Source organism: Erinaceus europaeus, chromosome 5 (genome assembly GCF_950295315.1).
Source record: "Erinaceus europaeus chromosome 5, mEriEur2.1, whole genome shotgun sequence".
Classification (NCBI taxonomy): domain Eukaryota; kingdom Metazoa; phylum Chordata; class Mammalia; order Eulipotyphla; family Erinaceidae; genus Erinaceus; species Erinaceus europaeus.
In genome coordinates, this window is record NC_080166.1 from 5,732,905 (window position 1) to 5,752,127 (window position 19,223).

Sequence of the window (19,223 nt, forward strand, 5' to 3'; positions counted from 1 at the left end):
CACAGGTGTACAGGTGTGAGAGCTGCAGAATGAACCTATATGGGACTCTTGCCGGTGCAATTTCCTCTTGAGAACTGTCTCCCTCTCCGTAACTCTCTGTGTTTTAGTCCAGGTCCTTTACAGGGTACCAGAACTTTGAATTTTTACTTCCCAGTGCCCTTTTGTTGTGCTACCAGAGAAATCTCCTTGAAGAACAGACCCAGCCATGTCACTCTCCTTTTCCAAGTCCTTCATCAGAAATCATGATCACATAATCCCCTGTTGCTATTTCATGTTTTATGTTCAAATGACCAAGTTGCTCATAATACTGGCCCAGACGACCCTCCTTTTATCCTGAGTGCTGTTCTGCTTGCTACTCCCTCTATGTGAACTGCCTTTTCCCTTTCCCAGGAAATCCCTGTCTCCTTTGAGGATATGACCTCTCTGTCCTCACCGCCACGGTTCTCCGTGAAGCACCTTGAACACACTGCCTATCAGAACTCGCCTTCTACTCAGGGCAAACCTTTTATGGGGTATCTCAAGTGTCTGTTGTGAACTGTGAGAGCTGCAAGGACAAGGGTCATGCATAATACATAATGCCTCTAATACTCTTGGAGCTTAGCAAGCCTGTCCATGCGGTAAACCAACACATAGAAGTCAATAAGCTGCCGTGAAAGTGTTTGCGAATCCTGCTTTAGGGCTCAGAATGCAGTCTCTTTAGGTTGACTCTGACCCAGTGAAAAGAGATTTTTAAAAATAGAAGCCCTTGTAGTTTGCTGCTCTTCAATTCTCCTTCAGTCAACCAGTTCAATTTGCCATTTCCCAAAGATGTAGGATTGTTTTTCACGTTCAAACCACACTTTGGAAAATTAAACATATTAGCTGAGAAAAGTCAGGAGGATCTGGGGCCACAATGATAGAAAAGGAAGGATCCTTTGGGATAAAATGGACAGAATTGGAGGAGATTCTGCTCAGTGGAGCAAGTAAGGAAGTGAAGGACAGCTACGAAATGGTTCCACTCGTGTGTGGAATACAGAAAATCGAGCATACACGACTGTGAAAAAAACAAAATGTCAACCTAAAAATGTCAACCTATTTCTAAGACTGTGAGAGGACTACAGTGCTTATCTTGTGGCATGGGGATGGGAACACACGCTGTTCGTGATGGGAGTGATGAAAAAAAAAAAAGTACTAATGAAAAGGGAAAAAAAAGACAAGAAAAAGAAATGAGAAAAATTAATTTCCATTTCCCCGCCTCTAAGGGAGGGTCAACCTTTGTTATGAGCAAAGATTCTGGAAGCTATGTGTCTTAGAGAAGAGTGACAGCTGGAAACATTTATTTACTTTACTGGCGACTCAGTAAAGAGAAGCAAGGCCGGGCCTTCTTAGCATAGAAGAAAAAACCTTAATGCAATCTGCCTGAGGGATGAGTGTCGCACTAATCCTGCCAGTCAAGGAGTACTGGCCCTGAAATGGGCGCAGCCTAGAATGTTCCCACCGTGACCATAAATTGTGAGCTCACAGGATTCAAAGGTTAGCCAGGCTCCTATGCTAAATAGGAATACATATGGGCCCTGGGTCAGGTTACTGAGGTAAAAAGTGAATTTTATTCATACATTTTCTTCAGTGTAGCGTCAACCTTTGTGTGGCCCAGAGAAAGGATGACTTCCTGCCCTTGAGGTTGCATGACAGAAGAAGCTTGTGTGTCCATCATCATCTCATTGTTACTTCATTATGTCCAGTTTCTCCCTAGGCAGAAATAAGCTCTAGTTCTACAAATAGAAAGTTAAGACTCTTGGGCAACAGTACAGCAGAGACTGTAGAAACAAAAGTCCACTGCCAGCCTCGTATCTTTATGTTTCGTATCTTTATGTTCCAGCCGGATGAACATGGCTAGTTGAGGGTGACCTGGTGACCCATTTTTTTTTCTTTCTGTCTTCCAGAGTTATCACTGGGCACTGGGGCTCCATTCCTGCACTACTCCTGGAAGCCCTTTCTCCCCCTTTTTTTTTTTTTTGCCCTTGGATAGGACCGAGAGAAATCAAGAGAGGAGGGGAAGATAAAGAGGGACAGAGAAAGGTAGACACCTGCAGACCTGTTTCACTGCTTGTGAAGCAGCCTCCCTGAAGGTGAGGAGCCTGGGGCTCGAACCCAGATCCTTATGCTGGTCTTTGCGCTTCGTGCCATGTGCACTTAACCCCGTGTGCTACCAGCTGGCCCCAACTTGGTGACCCTTCTAAGAATCGCCTATATGTGAGGACCTCGTAGTAACACGAAGAAGGAAAACAGCTCAGCATAAGAGCTACTTTGAGCCTGGCCCCTACGACACTGAAGGCAGCTTTGGCGCCCTGGTCTCTTTGTCTCTCTTTCTCTGCCTCTGTCTCTAGAAACAAAACAAAAATAAGAAATTACTACTTCGAACACTGCTTTCTATTTATTTATTTTAATATATTTTTGTTCATTTATTAGGTAGAGACAGAAAGATAACGAGAAAGGAAGGGGAAAGCGGAGAGGGGGAGAACACCTTCAGCACTGCTTCACTCTTTGTGAGACTACGTACTGGGGATTTGAACCTAGGCCCTTGCACAATATAATGTGTGTGCTCAACCAGGTGTGCCATCTCCCAGCTTCTTCTCTGTCTTAACTTTTAATTGTTTTGTAGTGCCTTCATGAGAATGCAGGGGGATAGTTTCACACTACACCCACCATGGCAGTTTGTGCTCTCTTCCTGCCAGCCCATCTCTTCCCCTCACTCTCATAACCTCTGTCATTGTCACAAAGTCTTTATGACAGTTTGACTACATTCCTTGTTCCTTTTCAGCAAGCTAACATGTTTCAGCTCTTTATATTGGACATATGAGAAAAGTCATCAGGAGTTGTCTTTCAGGGATATGCGGGTCCCTTGGTGTCCATAGCAACAAGAGTTCTTGAGCTCAAACACCAAGTTAAAGAACATCAGTTTGAGGCTGTCTTTACATAATAAGTGAATAAAGAGAATCAAAAAAAATTTAAAAAGAAAATGATAAAGATGAAGTTTGGTTGAAGTAGGTCTTTAACCTTCTAATCAATTACTCATTGATTGGCAGTTGTTAAAGTGTGTTCATACTGGGTGTGGAGAAATATTATACCATTCATGGTACCTTTGTTTATGTTTGAAATTTGTTATAATATAAATTTAGATGACAGGGACTTCTGGGGTGGAGCTAGTTATGGAAAGTTGGCACTCCCTCCAAAAACAAATATTACAACAAAATAATTCAATAAATCCCACTAGAAAACAGCTGGGATTTCTGGTGAAGAAAGAAATGTCACTTTCTAAAGGCTGGTGCTTGCCTGTGAGCAGCAGGAACAGGAGAGGAGGGAGAGAAGGACTGGAGAAGAAGTATGAGAACCGCATCTGTGATTGCTTCAAGTCCATGTGGCAAACTTAGAGGCCTTAGATGAACCACTCAGGGACTGAGTGTCCTAACTAGAGAAACTCACGACTTCCATTTAGACCTGTAGAAGCCATGGAGTCCTGAGCAAACCCAAGGGAACTGTCAGAGAAACCAAAGAACTAAATGCTGTACCTTTGCGGCATCAGGGAAGCCTATCAAACTCTACGACCTCCCACCTGCCATAGAGCTCCTGGTGATGAAAGTCAGACTGCCTTGAAGACAGAGAGGTGACTGTGTCCTCACAGCAGAGCTCCTATTTTCAGGAATCATCCTGGGAAGAGAAAGTCCGGAATCTCTTCCTTCTCACCCCAGAGGAGAGGTCTGTTTTAGTCACGTCTTCTTCTTCTTCTAGCATTTGCCCTTCTTCCATAGCCAGTCAACAGCATCAGGTTGAAAGCTGTCAGGAGCTGCTTGTTGCTGGCTTTGAAAGTGACTGGGATCCATGTGGATTCAGTCGGCTAGGAAGGATCGTCAGTTTCCCCAATGAATGGGTACTCACGGGATGCACCACGAGAAGGTCGATCCAGTGCAACCCAAGTCACGTCAGACACCATTTTCTCAACCCCCCCCCCTTCTCTGTAACTCACATGCAAAGCAAATTGCTGACAGGCAACAGAAATCTGGGTCCTTGCGTATTGTGACAAGTGGTTTCCACCGGGGGTGCCACCACCAGGCCTGATCTTTATCCTTTTCTATTGTATTATACACTTATCCTCCACAGATCAGTAAAAGGAGTATTATTAATTCATTTAATGAACTTACTTTTAAAATTTATTTATTTATTATTGGCTAGAAACAGAGACCAACTGAGAGGAGAGGAAGAAATAGAGAGGGAGAGACACAGAGACACACCGGCAACCCTGCTTCACCACTCGGGAAGCTCCCCCCCAACCCCAGCAGGTAGAGGCCAGGGGCTTGAATGTGGGTCCTTGTGCACAGTAAAGTGAGTAAGTGCTTAACCAGGTACTCCACTGCCTGGCCCCTTTATTTATTTTTATCATTGCTAGGGCTTCACTACTCTGGACTGAATTTTTTTTTAAAAAAAATTTTGGTGTTATATTTCTTTTTTTATTGGCTATAGATAGCCAGAAGGTGAGAAAGAAGCCCTGGATAGAGAAGGACGGAGATAGGGAGACACCTGCAGCACTGCTTCACCACTTGCAAAGCTTTTCCACTGCAGGTGGGGACCGGGGGCTCAAACTCAGGTCCTTGTGTCTTCTAACATCCATGCTCAACCAGGTGCACCACCACCACTCCCCCCCCCCTTTTTTTTTTCACAAAGAGAGAGAGACAGACTGGGGAAAACAGCACAACACCTGAAGTTTCCCTAATGCAGTGAAAGCCTAATTCAAATCTAGATTATGTACACAACAAAGTAGACACACTATTTGGGTGAGCTATTTTGCTGGCAGAAGAGTTTTATTTTTATTTTATTTTTCCCTTGGGGTATGATGGTGTACAGCACAGTTTTGGGCACATGTAGATAATTTCTCATCTCTCATTACAGATGTCTGCAAAACATTCTTCCCACCTGTCCTTGGTTCTTTCCCCCCACATTGCACCAGAATCCCAATTCCTTTTTCACCATCTCCCGATCCCTCTCCAAGCTGCCCCAATCTCGACCCATCTTCCTCAAGTGTAGCATGGAGTATGTTGTCCATCCTCCCTTTGGAGGATAGAACATTCTCTACCGGTTTTGATTCAATCATTTTCAATTGCTCAAAGTCATAAGGTAGCCTAGTTCCTAACTAGCACAGAGATTGGTTGTTCTTCAAGTACATGCAATAAAGAACTGATCTTAAAAGGAAAAAAGGTTATTTCTTTTAAAAAAAGAAAGTATTTGAAAAGCATAGGGGAAAGGAAATCATTCTACAACATGTTGGCCTTTCGTCAAGTATTGATTTTTTTGGCTTTCCTGTAGGAGCACCAAGGAGGAATGATCTCATAGTTTTCCACTAATATGATGACCTATCGCTTCTGCCCAACACTGCTGTCCATCACAGAGACGTCCCTATCATCTCCATGGTGTGCGTGCCTGCTTTCCTACGCTACACTGACAGCTCCTTCACTTCCTTTGGCCATTGACCTTGGCTTTGGCAGCCACAGGAGGTAGGCAGGTTGTCAGTACTGTCATCAGGATAGTACAGAGACTGGAAGCCAGATTCTGGGACAACTTTGGCAGCTCCTGCAGATCTGGATTTTCCAGCTCCCTCCCCCCCAACCCCCTCCTAAAAAGTTAGAAGGCATTGCAATGCTAGAGGGCTAATATATGTAATTAGAGGGGCGGGGTTTTTGCTATTCCCATCCCATCTGCAAGAGTTTGAGTATCACTGCATTACTCATATGAAGAGTCATGAGCTCTGACCTACTAGATCCCCAAAGATACTCAAAGACTAGGGGTGGAGAGCTTGGAAGGGAGCCAGCATTGCCTCTGACCTTGGGTGGTCAGATTAGCCCAAACCAGACTTATATTCTGCATCTCACAATAAAGAGAAAAAAAAAAGAATTTTTAAAAGATTCCACTCTTCTGTGTTTCCATGAGACCCATTATTTTTAGCTATATTTACATTTTTTCATATTTTACATTTTTAGCTTCAGGGAGCAGTATAAGTGTAGCAATATAGCATAGCAAATTAACAGTTTCCCAAAAAGATCCAGAAGGTCAAAAATATGAAAATGTATATTGAAAAATAACCTTTAGTCGCCATCTCTGTACTAATAATAGAATACATTGATGTCTGTTGTTAATAACTAGGAGTAGGAACAGTAAGAAGAAGAATTCAGAAGAACTGAATTTGCAAAACCTTTTGTTTCTTTCTGGAAGTAGTTCCTGCCTAATTGGCTTTTTAATTTGGATAAGTTGGTATTCTAAGCAAAGTAGGTAATTTATATGAAAACAGGTGGAGGAAGATTTTTGACTTTGAAATTCTTACTCTTTAATAAAAGCAACTGTACTGACTGAGCTTTCAAAACGATTAAGGAAATTCTCTCAACAATACCTCTACTCATCTACTACTATCTCTTCTCTTATTCACTGTTTAGCAAGTTTCTTGACCATACCAAGTCTGTTCTGGCTGTAGGGACTTTATGTTTAGTATGGTCTATACTCATTTTACAAAAACTATTCAGCTCCGGTTTATGATAGTGTCAGAGAAGGACTTGCCTGAGACTTCAGAACCTCAAATAAGAGTCTTTTGCATAACCACGATGTTATCTCCCCAGTCCTGTTTTGATTTATATAAAACTTCTTAATGAGTGTCTATAATGTTGGTGACCTGTGCAAGGGAGAAAGAGCTAAGGATTTTCGGCATTAGTTCATCTATATCTGTATCTATCTATATCTATCTATATCTATATCTATATAGAGAGAGAGTGAGAGAGATTAAATCCTAAATGAAAAAAGAAGTCCTCAGCTTAAAGACTTCTCCTGCATATTAGACTAAAGCAAAGACCTTGGGGAGGGGATGAATGTGAGCTCAGATCTACAGGGATGCAGAGGTCACACAGGCTCCTAAGCTGAATATGGGCTCCAGATCACATCAAATCGATGGGGTTTACAGTCAACAATATTTATACCCCTTTCCCATATTAGGGAGCTACTCTCTTCCCTGATCCAGCTTTCTGGTCCTTTTCCAGCCATGACATCATTTCCACTCTGAAATACAACATCAAAAATGGGAGTACAGAGTCACATATTAGAATAAGATGCTAAGAGTCTGAGGGCATTAAATTAAAAAGACATTTTGAATAACTATAATATCAACAAAGATTTTGTAAAACTTTTCTAATGTGCCAGACTAAACTAAACATTGTTACAGTATTTAGCTAACAAAGAACATCTTTTCCCCACAGGGGCATGTATGCTTGGTTACAAAAGTGATTCATCTAGTCAGTGGTGAACTTAGACCTGAAAAGTGGAAAGAAAAATTCTCATTGGAAGCAGTGGACTCACTTGCACCTATGTGCTACTGATAAATCTGGTGGCAAAAGAAAATAAAATGAGTAACAACAATAATAATCAATAACAATAACATTGATAATGGAAAAAAAAAACTGGCTGGGGCAGTGGTAGTTTTCATGAGTAAACACCCAGAAAAATCTCTGGTGGCAAAATAAATAAATAAATAAATAAATAAATAACTTATAGAGACTTTCTTGAAAAATGTACACAACAAATATTCATGAACATTTTTATCAGTTATCTTAATATTTGTTGCCCATGACATTTTTGTGTATGGGGGCAGTGACTGTCCTCTCATACAACTGTCCAAATTGTGCCTGTTTCAAAAAGGAACACACACACACACACACACACCTTCATTTTGCTTACCCTAAGAATCTGAGATTATGTGGCATATATGTCTGTCCTGACTCCATTACTCTTCTGTTGAGTAATAGTTTGGCAGTATATTTTAGCAGTTGTCCTGCATCATGTTACTGGCTTCATTCGATCTTGCGTCACATTACTGGTTCCATACAATCTTGCTGCTGCCAGGTTTACTTTGTCATCCATTTGTTCTACACTGCGTTGTGCTGCTGCAAGCCTCCAACGTTTCACCAAACACCAAGCATGTAAACACCAGGGAGAAGGGAAATTTGAATTCAGACGAAGTGTGTAAGTCACCAATTACCTAATGAGTTATGTTGCCTTGTGATTATTTGGCTTCTCGATGTACCTTGGAACCACAGGGACACTGAAAACGAGTACTGGGAAATTAGAGCCACCTGATATGGTTTCTGGCATACACCATTGCTCCTGGCTAGCTGTTCTAAAGATTTTGATTCTTTTCCAAGACATTCTGAGCCAACAATTACAACATGGCCTATATAAAACAGATCAGAGTCTGGATGAATAGCAATATCTAGCATAATGTGCATATAGACATTTAGTTGAAGTGGTTACAGGAAGGAAGTCACGGTGCAGTTTCAATCTCACAGGACAGGATTATTAAATAAATAAAGGATTCTTAAAAAATAAAGGGCAGAGTGACATCAAATTTAAATGGCGTGTACTATGCTTATAGCATTTTAAAGTTCTTCTTTATGGACTATGTACTGGTTGCAAAGCAACTATATTAATCATAGAGTGGGGAAGTCAGGCGACTCCTTAACCCAGTGAGCAAAATCGGCACCAGTTACAAGAACAGGCACACATCACATTGGCAGATATAACTCCCTGAGTAAAACACATCTCCTAGATTTATTTTTTCTCTCTCCCCTCCTTTCCTTCTCTCTCTCCCTCCTCCCACTTTTATTTCTTTCAACGGAACACTGCTTAGCTCTGGATTATGTTGGTGCTGGAGACTGAACCTGAGAGCTGAGAGCCTGAAAGTCATCTGCAGAATCATTAAGCTGTCTCCTCAGCCCTATTTAGATATCTTTCTGACTAAGAAAGCACAAGATCAGGGACCAGGTGGTGGCACACCTGGTAGAGCTTTGTGTTACAATGCTTGAGGACCCAGGTTCAAGGCCCCAGTCCCCACCAGCAGGGGGAAACTTCATGAGTAGTGAAGCAGTGCTGCATATCTCTCTCTCTCTCTCTCTCTCTCTCTCTCTCTCTCTCTCTCTTTCCCTCTCAATTTATGTCTCTATTAAATAAATCAATAAATATATAAATGGTTTCTGGCATACACCGTAGCTCCTGGCTAGCTGTTCTCCTAAAGATTTTGATTATTTTCAACGACATCTTGAGCCAACAATTGCAACACAGCACAGGATGAGGCCAGGAAACGGTGCAGTAGACAGAGTGCACACGTAATCATGTGCAATAATGGGGGTTTCTCTACCCACCTGCAAGAATGATGCTTTGGGAGCAGTGGAATAGGTCTGCAGTGCCTATCTTTTTCTTCTTATCTCCTCCACTCCTTCCAATTTCTCTCTGTCTTAATAAAAACAGAAAGGAAAAAAAAAAAAAACACCGGAAGTGGTGGATTTGCAATACCAGCATCAAGCCCTAGTGATAATCCTAGTGGCAGTAAAAAATAAATTAGGGTTGGGTGGTGTTGCACCTGGTTGAGCACAAGTTACAATGTGCAAGGGCCTGAGTTCAAGCCCCTGATCCCCACTTGCAGAGGGAAAGCTTCATGAGTGGTGAAGCAGGGCTGCAGGTGTCTCTGTCTCCCTCCTCTCTATGTTCCCATTTCTCTCCATTTCTGTTGTCTCTATCAAATAAATAAAGATAATAAAAATGTTTAAAATTAATTAAAAAATTAAAAGAAAGCATAGGATTAATCTACAAATCCTAGGATCAATATTAAAATAAATGTGACTTTTCTGGGGAAGAGCCCCATCAAACTATTAATAATATTACTATATATGTATTTTTTTTCATTGGGGTAGTAGAAGCAGAGACTGTATTGAAACTGGAAAACTAGGGAGTTGGGCAGTAGCAGAGTGGGTTAAACGCACATGGTGCAAAGCACAAGGACCGCCATAAGGATCCCGGTTCTTGACCCAGGGTCATTGTGGGATGCAGAAGGTGGAAGGTCTGGCTTCTGTAATTGCTTCCCCGCTGAACAGGGGCATTGACAGGCTAATCCATACTCCCAGCCTGTCTGCCTCTCTCTTTCCCAAGCACCGGGTCTTGAACCTCCCGCCCTGGGCTCTGTGATCTGTGGGCAGCCACTCATTGGGAGCCCTTCTGTGCAAAGTTAGAAAGCAGCTCCCTCCACACTGCAAGCTGTGAGTCTGTCCTTCCTGAGGGAGCCAGGAAATAGCTGGCTAGTTCCCTATCACTGCAAAGCCTTAGCCACACCTGCACTGCCACTGACATCAATGTCTGCTTGGTGACCTCAGTCACATTCTCTAGACACTTACCTATGGCTCCCTTTGGACTTGTGGGGATACAGGCCACAGTTACACTCCAGCTTTGGTCCAGTGTGCTGGAACTGGCTGATGGTGGGTCACAACATTGGGGATTAAAGCTTCAGGAATTATTGGGCCAACTATCACTAACATTAAACTCTGTCGGCTAGCACATTACCTTAAATAAACACATAAAATTATATGCAGAAACAAGGAAAGTAGTATAGTTGCTTTCCTACATTTTGCTACTATCTATGTTATATAAAATAATTCATTGTAAAGTCAGTCCCTATCTGCTACCTTGGGCAGACTACTGCAGTTTTTCATGGCGGGGATGAGGACACGGAACTCGTGGCGGGAGTGTTATGGAATTCTACCCCTATCACCTTACGACTTTGTAAATAAATATTAAATCATTGTGGCGTGGTCATATGTTGTTGATTTTTCAGGTGGTTTTGTTATTTTGTTTTATTTGTTTATTATTTATTCATTGCCACCAGAGTCATTGCTAGGGGCTTGTTGCCAGCACTATGAATCCACTACTCCCGGCAGTCATTTTTTCCTTTTTTTTTTTTCCTTTCTGTTTTTATTATTTGATAGAGACAGAGAGAAACTGAGAGGGCAGGGGGAGCTAGAGATGGAGAAAGAGAGACACCTGCTGTCCAGCTTCTCTGCTCATGAAGCAGGTGGGGCAAAAGGCTGGAAAAGTGTGCACTCTACCAGGTGAGCCGCCACCCAACCCTCGGGTGGTTTGGTTGCTGTTTCTAGCTGACCTGGAAGAGTGAAGTGAGTCTGCTGTCACTCCAAGGGCATGCCTCAGGAAGTCTCATTGCTTCTAACACCATTCATCAGTCGAGATTATTTAGCCAACTAGTAACCTACTTGTAACAGACTAAATCTAATGTAACAGACTAAATTGTCCTCTGGGAGAGGAAATGATACTAACCTAACACTACTCCATTGTGACGCACAGACAAATATTTAAATTACACAGGCTCAGAATGAATTGAATATGCAGCGCTAGGAATTCAGGTTGTACAGATATCATGGAAGAAACCATTTACACAGAGCCTCAGCACACTTGAATGCAGTACATTCTTTATGCAGCTAGGCTATAAAGGCCCCTAAATCAGAGAGCCACATGAAGAGTTGAGTAGTCTGGAAACAAGCAAATAATTTTACACTTTACAATGGGTACCACTCCCCTAGATCATGTTTTGGTTCTAAGTTTAGGGGCTTATTTATCAGAACAAAACAATAGTTTTTTTTTTTTTTTTATCTGATCCTATGATGTTCAGAACTCTGTAGCTTCTACGAATTGGAAACTGAGCTTATAAAGCCAGCATTCTTTCAACAGATTGTTACTTGGTATTTACTATAGCATTTACATTTGTATTATGTATCAGAGCCAGGCTCACACAATTATCTTCCAAAAATATCTAAATAATTACATGAGATTGTCAGATAGAAGCATGCATGCTCTACTTAATCTCATTAATTATTCAGGTGTTAGCTATTATGTCTCGAGCATTAGCATAGGGCTAGAGAATATTGAAATGCAAGGGATACAGTGACCTCTGCCTCAAAAGTTCATCATCTAGGGTCGTGGGGAGACCAAGTCACATGTAAACTCCTTCATTGTGAATGAAACCGAATCATCCTTTCAGAGATATAGAAAAAGAAAGCAATACAGTTACATTCACAAATAATTATTTGTAAAAAGGCGATACTCTGAATCTCTGAACTTGAGTTATATATTTCTCTTTCTTATTTCCTCTCTCTCTCTCTGTGAGATTAATGCCTCAAGCATGTATAATTTCACCTTTCCTGTGTGAATGTTTCCATTCTTTTTATTTCCAAGAGAGAGGGAGAGACACTCTGGTGCCAGTGCAGCTTCCTTCAGTGGTCTGGCCTTCCAGTGTGGTACAAGATACTCACCCATCTGAAGGCACCATCGTCCACCCCCTTCACTGCTTTAACATGCAGAGGTAGGTGACTGCTCTTCCGTGAGCACTTAGTGTGAGCTTGGCACCAGTTATTATACTCCTGTGAGTGGTTGATAGTGGTGCCAGGAAGAATTAGGCAGTTATCAGTACAATGTATCAGGCACCAGTTTTTATACTCCTGTGAGAGTGGTTGATAGTGGTGCCAGGAAGAATTAAGCAGTTATCAGTACAGTGTATCAGTTCTTCTTCCTCCTCTTCTTTCTTTCTCCCATTTGGCAGGCAAGAACTCATGACCAATTAGAAGCTATTAATTCAAAGATTACAAGTCTCTCACCAACAGAAGTTGAGTAAGAAGATCTGAAAGGGAAACTAAAAGCAGGACCTGACCAAATTGTAAGTAGGGCACCAAAGTCAAAACCCTGTGGTGAGGGGTAGACATGCAGCTTCCTGGGCCAGTGGGGGGGTGGGAGTGGGTGGGAGGGATGGGTCATGGTCTTTTGGTGGTGGGAATGGTGTTTATGTACACTCCTAGTAAAATGCAGTCATATAAATCACTAGTTAATTAATATGAGAGGGGGAAAATTAATTGTATGTCTCGAAGTTTTTCAAAACACAAACTGAATCTTTTCTCAATATATGCAGTGTAATTGATATGCAGACTCTCTCAAAAGCCTAGACCAAGTAGATCAGAAGCAACCAATAGCACAGCTATATACAAGATACTGGGTACTGTACAGCAAACCCTAACAAAAGGACTTTTCAAAGTTAACCCAATTACCAAATAATGTGATGATAACATTAACTATCCATTGTCTTTTTGAACCCTAAGACAGCAGGAACCTCACATCTCCATTATAGAGCCTCTACTTCCCCCAGTCCTGGAACCATTGGATAGGGCCCACTTTCCCGTATGCCTCTCCCAATCCATATCAAATAATATTGCATCTGCTGATCACAACCTAACCAACACAATGATTGCCACCTCAACATGCTTCACTTCAGACTGTGTCCAGAGACTTCACATGTGGATTGACAACCCTTCAGCTTCATTACTCGAGTGAGACCTTTCCTTTCATAGTATACTCTAATTCCATCTCAGGTGGTTCACTTTCTAACAAAGTCCCAAAACCTAGATATACACCAGTTTCTGTGAGAGAGAGCATATGTTCACACATATCCATAAACTACTGCAAAATATATACCTGAAAGCAGAAGTACACTAGAGTTTGCAGTGAGTACCCCCTAACACTTCCTCTCCACTATTCCAAGCTTTGGGTCCATGATTGCTCAACAACTTGTTTGGCTTCATATGTTAACTCTCTTTTCAGTCACCAGGTTCCAGATGTCATCAGGATGCCGGCCAGGCTTCCCTGGATTGAAGACCCCACCAATGTGTCCTGGAGCTCCGCTTCCCCAGAGACCCACCCTACTAGGGAAAGAGAGAGGCAGACTGGGAGTATGGACCGACCAGTCAACGCCCATGTTCAGCGGGGAAGCAATTACAGAAGCCAGACCTTCTACCTTCTGCAACCCACAATGTCCCTGATTCCATGCTCCCAGAGGGATAGAGAATGGGAAAGCTATCAGGGGAGGGGGTGGGATATGGAGAATGGGTGGTGGGAATTGTGTGGAATTGTACCCCTCCTACCCTATGGTTTTGTTAATTAATACTTACTTAAATAAAAAAAATTAAAAAAAACAAGTCTCTCACCATCAATATTTCTGGCAACATCCCTGTTCCTCTCTCCTGCTATGTTTTCTGCTTGGGGTTTTTGTTTAAGCCAAAAGTTGACTCTACTCTTCAAGAGCTGAAAAGTAAAAATAGTTAATATAAAATGAGCACTCAATGCCTAAACAGGTAAGAGAAAGTATAAGATCATACGATAGAGAGAACTAAAAAAAGTTGGAAAAGGGCAAGAGACTGGGCCATGTAACCAAATAATGGTCCATTTGGTTAATATCACAGCACCTCATCATCTGGGACCTTAGTCAGGGAATGCTTGGATTCCCATACACATATGATGGGCCTAGACCTCTGAAGGGTCCCTCTCTCTACCACCACTGGTTGCTTCCATAAGGAACGGCATCTTGTGGACCCTCCAGGACCTTGTCCTCACCATAAAGCAATGATGGTAGGGAGAGCCCCAGTTTCTGAAGGGAGGCTGGGAGTATCCTGCCCTGCCACTTGAAAAAAACTGGTCCTGAAATGACTGCAGCCTGCAGTGTTCCCAGTTGTGACCATGAGCTATAAGCTCAGACCCACAGGGACTTAGAGGTCACACAGGCTCTTGTGCTCAATATATATATATGCCCGGGAGCAGGTGGAGGGTGGTAAATGACTAAGTTTAGGCACAGAATTTTTTTTTCAAGAACAGGAGCTGCTTCCTGCCCTCCTCCAACTTTCTAGCCTTTTTTCTCTACACTGACACCATTCTTTCAGACAATATTCTCATCCAACCTCTGGCTAGCTACTAAACTCAGGCAAAACTACTATAGTTGTGTTCCCCCAGGAACATGCCTAAAATGGATTTCCTAGCTTTTTTTTTTTACCCTAAAACCCCTAATCTCATCTGCTGGACCCTACTTTTTGATTCCTGTTCATTAGCCATTTTGTTTCAATTTAGGTCGTGCTACCTTCCAGACTCCAAGTTACAGATGCTACCATGACTCCCTCCTGACTTCCTGGGCAGACGACCTCACCAATGTGTCCTGGACTCTTGCATCTCCAGAGCCCTGATCCACTAGGAAGAGAAAGAAACAGGGGTATGGATTGACCAATGCCCATGCTCAGCGGAGAAGCAATTAAAGAAGCCAGAACTCCTACCTTATGCTCCCCCCAAACAGCCTTGATCCAAACTCCCAGCAGGGGAGAAGTGATAGGATGAAGATAAGAGAACCCTGAACTCCAGCTCCATCAGCACCCAGAGAGAGAGAAGGAAAAAGGAGAGGGACATATAGAGGTAGTTAGGATGTCCTGAGTAGCCTGAAGGGGAAGAGAGGATTGAATCAGAAGAAAGGGGGGCAATTATGTATAAATGTGGATAGAAATGGTTGGTCCATGTCTACAACCTAGGGGAACTGTGGTGGATGGCAGTGGGGCAATGGGAGATCCAGAACTCTGGCTGTAGGAATGGTGTGGATTCAAACCCCTGTTGACATGTAATTCTGTAATTTAAAATAATTATGTAATAAAATAATAATAAAGTAAAATTTAAACCCATAAAATATTTTTTATATATACTAGAATGCAAATTCCATGTTAGTCCATAAGATCTAGACTTAAGTAGTAACATTTTCTCTAGAAGGCCTTAAGGAACATTATTTATGTTTAAGGGTAATTTTTAAATTTCCTATAAAGAGCAGCCTATGTGTTAAAGCATACATTTATATATGTCTTCATGATCATTGTAAATATTACTTTCTCATAGGACCTTGCCCTCAACTTGAATCAACAACGGTAGAGAATGTTCTCTCCTCGAAAGGAAGGATGGACAACATACTTTATGCTACACTTCAGGCAGATGGGTTGATATTGGGGCAACTTGGAATGTTCCTACTCAAGAGCACAGAATGGGAGGTCAGACCTACAGGGATGCAGAGGTCACATAGGCTCCTAAGCTAAATATGGGCCCCAGATCACATCAAATCGATGGGGTTTATAGTCAATAATATGTATACCCCTTTCCCATATTAGGGAGCTACTCTCTTCCCTGATCCAGCTTTCTGGTCCTTTTTCCAGCCATGACATCATCTCCCCAGACAATAACTTGGATCCACCTGCATATCAGATTTCAGACTCAGAGAAAAAAAACACACACACACACAACAAAACTAGTATAGCCACAGGCCCTTTGCAATGTAACTAAAATATGCCTACTAGCTATCTACAAAATGGAGGACCCCCCCCCCCAACTCTTCATCTGCACAATTCCAGCCTTTAGGTCCATGATTGTTCAACAATTTGTTTGGCTTTGTATGTTAACTCTCTTTTCAGCCAACAGGCTCCAGAGGCTAGCATGATGCCAAACAGACTTCCCTGGACAGACAATCACACCATGGGTCCTGGAGCTCCGCTTCCCCAGACCCCCACCCTACTAGGGAAAGAGAGAGACAGGCTGGGAGTATGGATCTACCTGTCAACGCCCATGTTCAGCGGGAAAGCAATTACAGAAGCCAGACCTTCCACCTTCTGCACCCCACAATGACCCTGGGTCCATACTCCCAGAGGATTAAAGAATAGGAAAGCTATCAGGGGAGGGGATGGGATACGGAGTTATGATGGTGGGAACTGTGTGGAATTGTACCCCTCTTATCCTATGGTTTTGTCAATGTTTCCTTTTTATAAATAAAAAAAATATTACTTTCATTGTTAAAAATATTAGCAAACAATAGGTGGCATAAGTGAGTTGCTAACTGGTATGACCAAAGGGTAAAGTAAGTCAGTGAGACCTGAGATCATTCAAGATGATAATCACTTGAAGCAGCTGTTCTCAGATGTGGGCAGAAGGGACCTTTGCTTTGACTATCAAGAATCAGTAGATTCTACATCAAACAGATACTGACACACAGGATGTTCTGCTTTGTTTGGGGGCATTTAAGAAAAAATTTTGAAAGTTTGCTAACAACCTGAACTGTGATAAAAATCATAAGAGATGAACACTGAACTACTTGGGATGGAAATTGTGTGTGTGTGTGTGTGTGTGTGTGTGTGTGTGTGTGTGTGTGTGTGTGTGTATTGAGTATGTGTATTGGGAAGTTGGGAAGCTGAAGAGATGAGAAAATTATAACTTTTGTCTGAAGAAAGAATGACTGCTTTTGTTTAAGTTTTGCTGTTCCAAAACTTTTGAAAGTGGGTGGCACAGTTTAGAACTGCCTAAAAGTTCTGAGTCAGAAAAGTGATATGTAGGGGGAGGAAAAATGTTCTTTCTGGTTTTTGGAATGTTGGACTCAGTCTGTTTCCATCATCACTTCAGTCAGGTCTTGTCGCCCCACGCTACGACCTGCCATCACCCTGGTTTTCACATTAGGACCTATTAGAACTTGGGCTTTCGACAGCAGGCCTGACAAGAGAAACTTGTTACTTATTCTGTCTCCAGACACCTTTGTATATAGCAAATAAAAGGTTTTAGGTGAAGTTGGAAGAATTAAGGGAGGGTTCAGCTGGGTCTTGAGAATAGTTTGACTTATATTTCTTACATATTTAGAAATGTTTGTGGGTTTCTTATTCTGGAGTCTGCAAATGTTTGAAGAGGGCAAAAAGCATGCTAAGCTGGCCATTCATCTCATTACTTGCTGGGGTAGTGTGGGGGTGCCTCTTCCCAGGTGTGTGCTCTTTGGGTTGGAGAAAACTCGACCGGAGCCAGCCTGGGCTGCTACTCAGCGACGCAAGGGAGATGACTCAGGAACCAAGCTCGTGGCGAGGCAATGAAGTGTCTTTCTTGATCAGAGAGCCACAGCTTTTAAAGTTCCAACCTGGAAGTGGCAAGTCAGAACCAGAAATGGCTAGGAAAGGGGTGGAGAAAAGCAAAATGGAGCTGGAAAGGTAGGAACTTCCTTAGCAACTGTTGTGAGGGTTTTAAGTGGTAGGATTAATTAATACTCTGGAGGCAGGGAGGGTCTTGAGGGCAGAAATAAGATAGATCAAAGGAATGGAATGGGTGGGGATCTTTCAGGCAAAACAATGATTATGTAGCTAGACCCTAGTATCAGGAATGCAGGGTGCTTTGTGAGCCCTGCTGAGCTCAACCACATCCTCACAATTTCCCGACAATTACTTACAATTTAAACTTAAATTTTGGATATGTAGTAGAATTCAAATTACCTCTTAATCAATAAAAACTTTTAGTCATAAATAACATTTTCTCCGAAATATCTTGGGGCATCATCTGTCTTCTCAATAGGAAAATAATTCTGTTTCAGAATTCTTATTCATATTGTCTCAAAGAGAGTATTATTATTACTAAATTTGAGCAAGAATATTAACCCAGAAAGGAGATTTAAAAAAACTAAATGTTAAGCCAGGTAACAAGGACTTGTGAAGGTGAAAGATCCCAGTGACTGATGTGTAGCAGAAACTAGAGGGGGCAAGAAGAAAGCAAAGAGACCTGTCAAAACACAGGGCATGAATAACAATAGGTCTGGTCACCTAGTGTTCTTTCTACACATTTTACCTCCTCTTGTGAGAACTGACATTTTTTTAACTATCTTTTTTTTTCACTCTTTGATACCTATCATCTATTTTCTCTCTCTTTTTAAAATTTATTTCATTATCTTTATTTATTTATTGATACAGACAGCCAGAAATTGAGAGGGTAGGGGGAGATAGAGATGGAGAGAAACAGAGAGATACCTGCAACACTACTTTACTACTCATCAAGCTTTCCCCCTACAGGTAGGGACCAGGGACTTGAACCCAAGCCTTTGTGCACTGTAATATGTTCTCTCTCTTTCTTCATCACTAGGGCTTCACTGAAAAGGGCTGATTTCTCCAAAGACAAAGAGGGAAAACTGTCAAAAACTGTATTTTTAAAAAATTCTCCATAGTAGCCTTTCATACTATAACTATCCCTGTTACATTAATTACATTTGCAATACATGCATATTTATACTTAAAACTTATATAGAATACTACTACAGTGCACAAAACAGTACAGAGTAGTATAAAATAAATGTTAACAGAAATAATTATAAAACCCAAATATAAGTAGAATTGTTAAAACTATGTCTCTATACTGATAAAGATGGTTCCATGTACCCCTGGAGGGTATGTTTTCCACTTTTTACACATGACTAAAGTATCGGAAGTTTAATTCTTAATTACAGTACAGTTATCTGTCCTTCCACAGGAACTGTAAGGACCACTGTAACCTTTTTTGAAAGAACATCCTCTGAATAGCTTTTGTGGTTTGGAGATCACATTCAGGCCAGAGATCAGTTAAACACAGGAGCAGAGAAAAGATTGAGAAGTGAAGCAGTACTGCAAGTGTGTTTTTCTCTCCCTCCCTATCTCCCCTTCCCTCTCAATTTCTGTGTCTATAAATAAAAATAAAATAAAAGT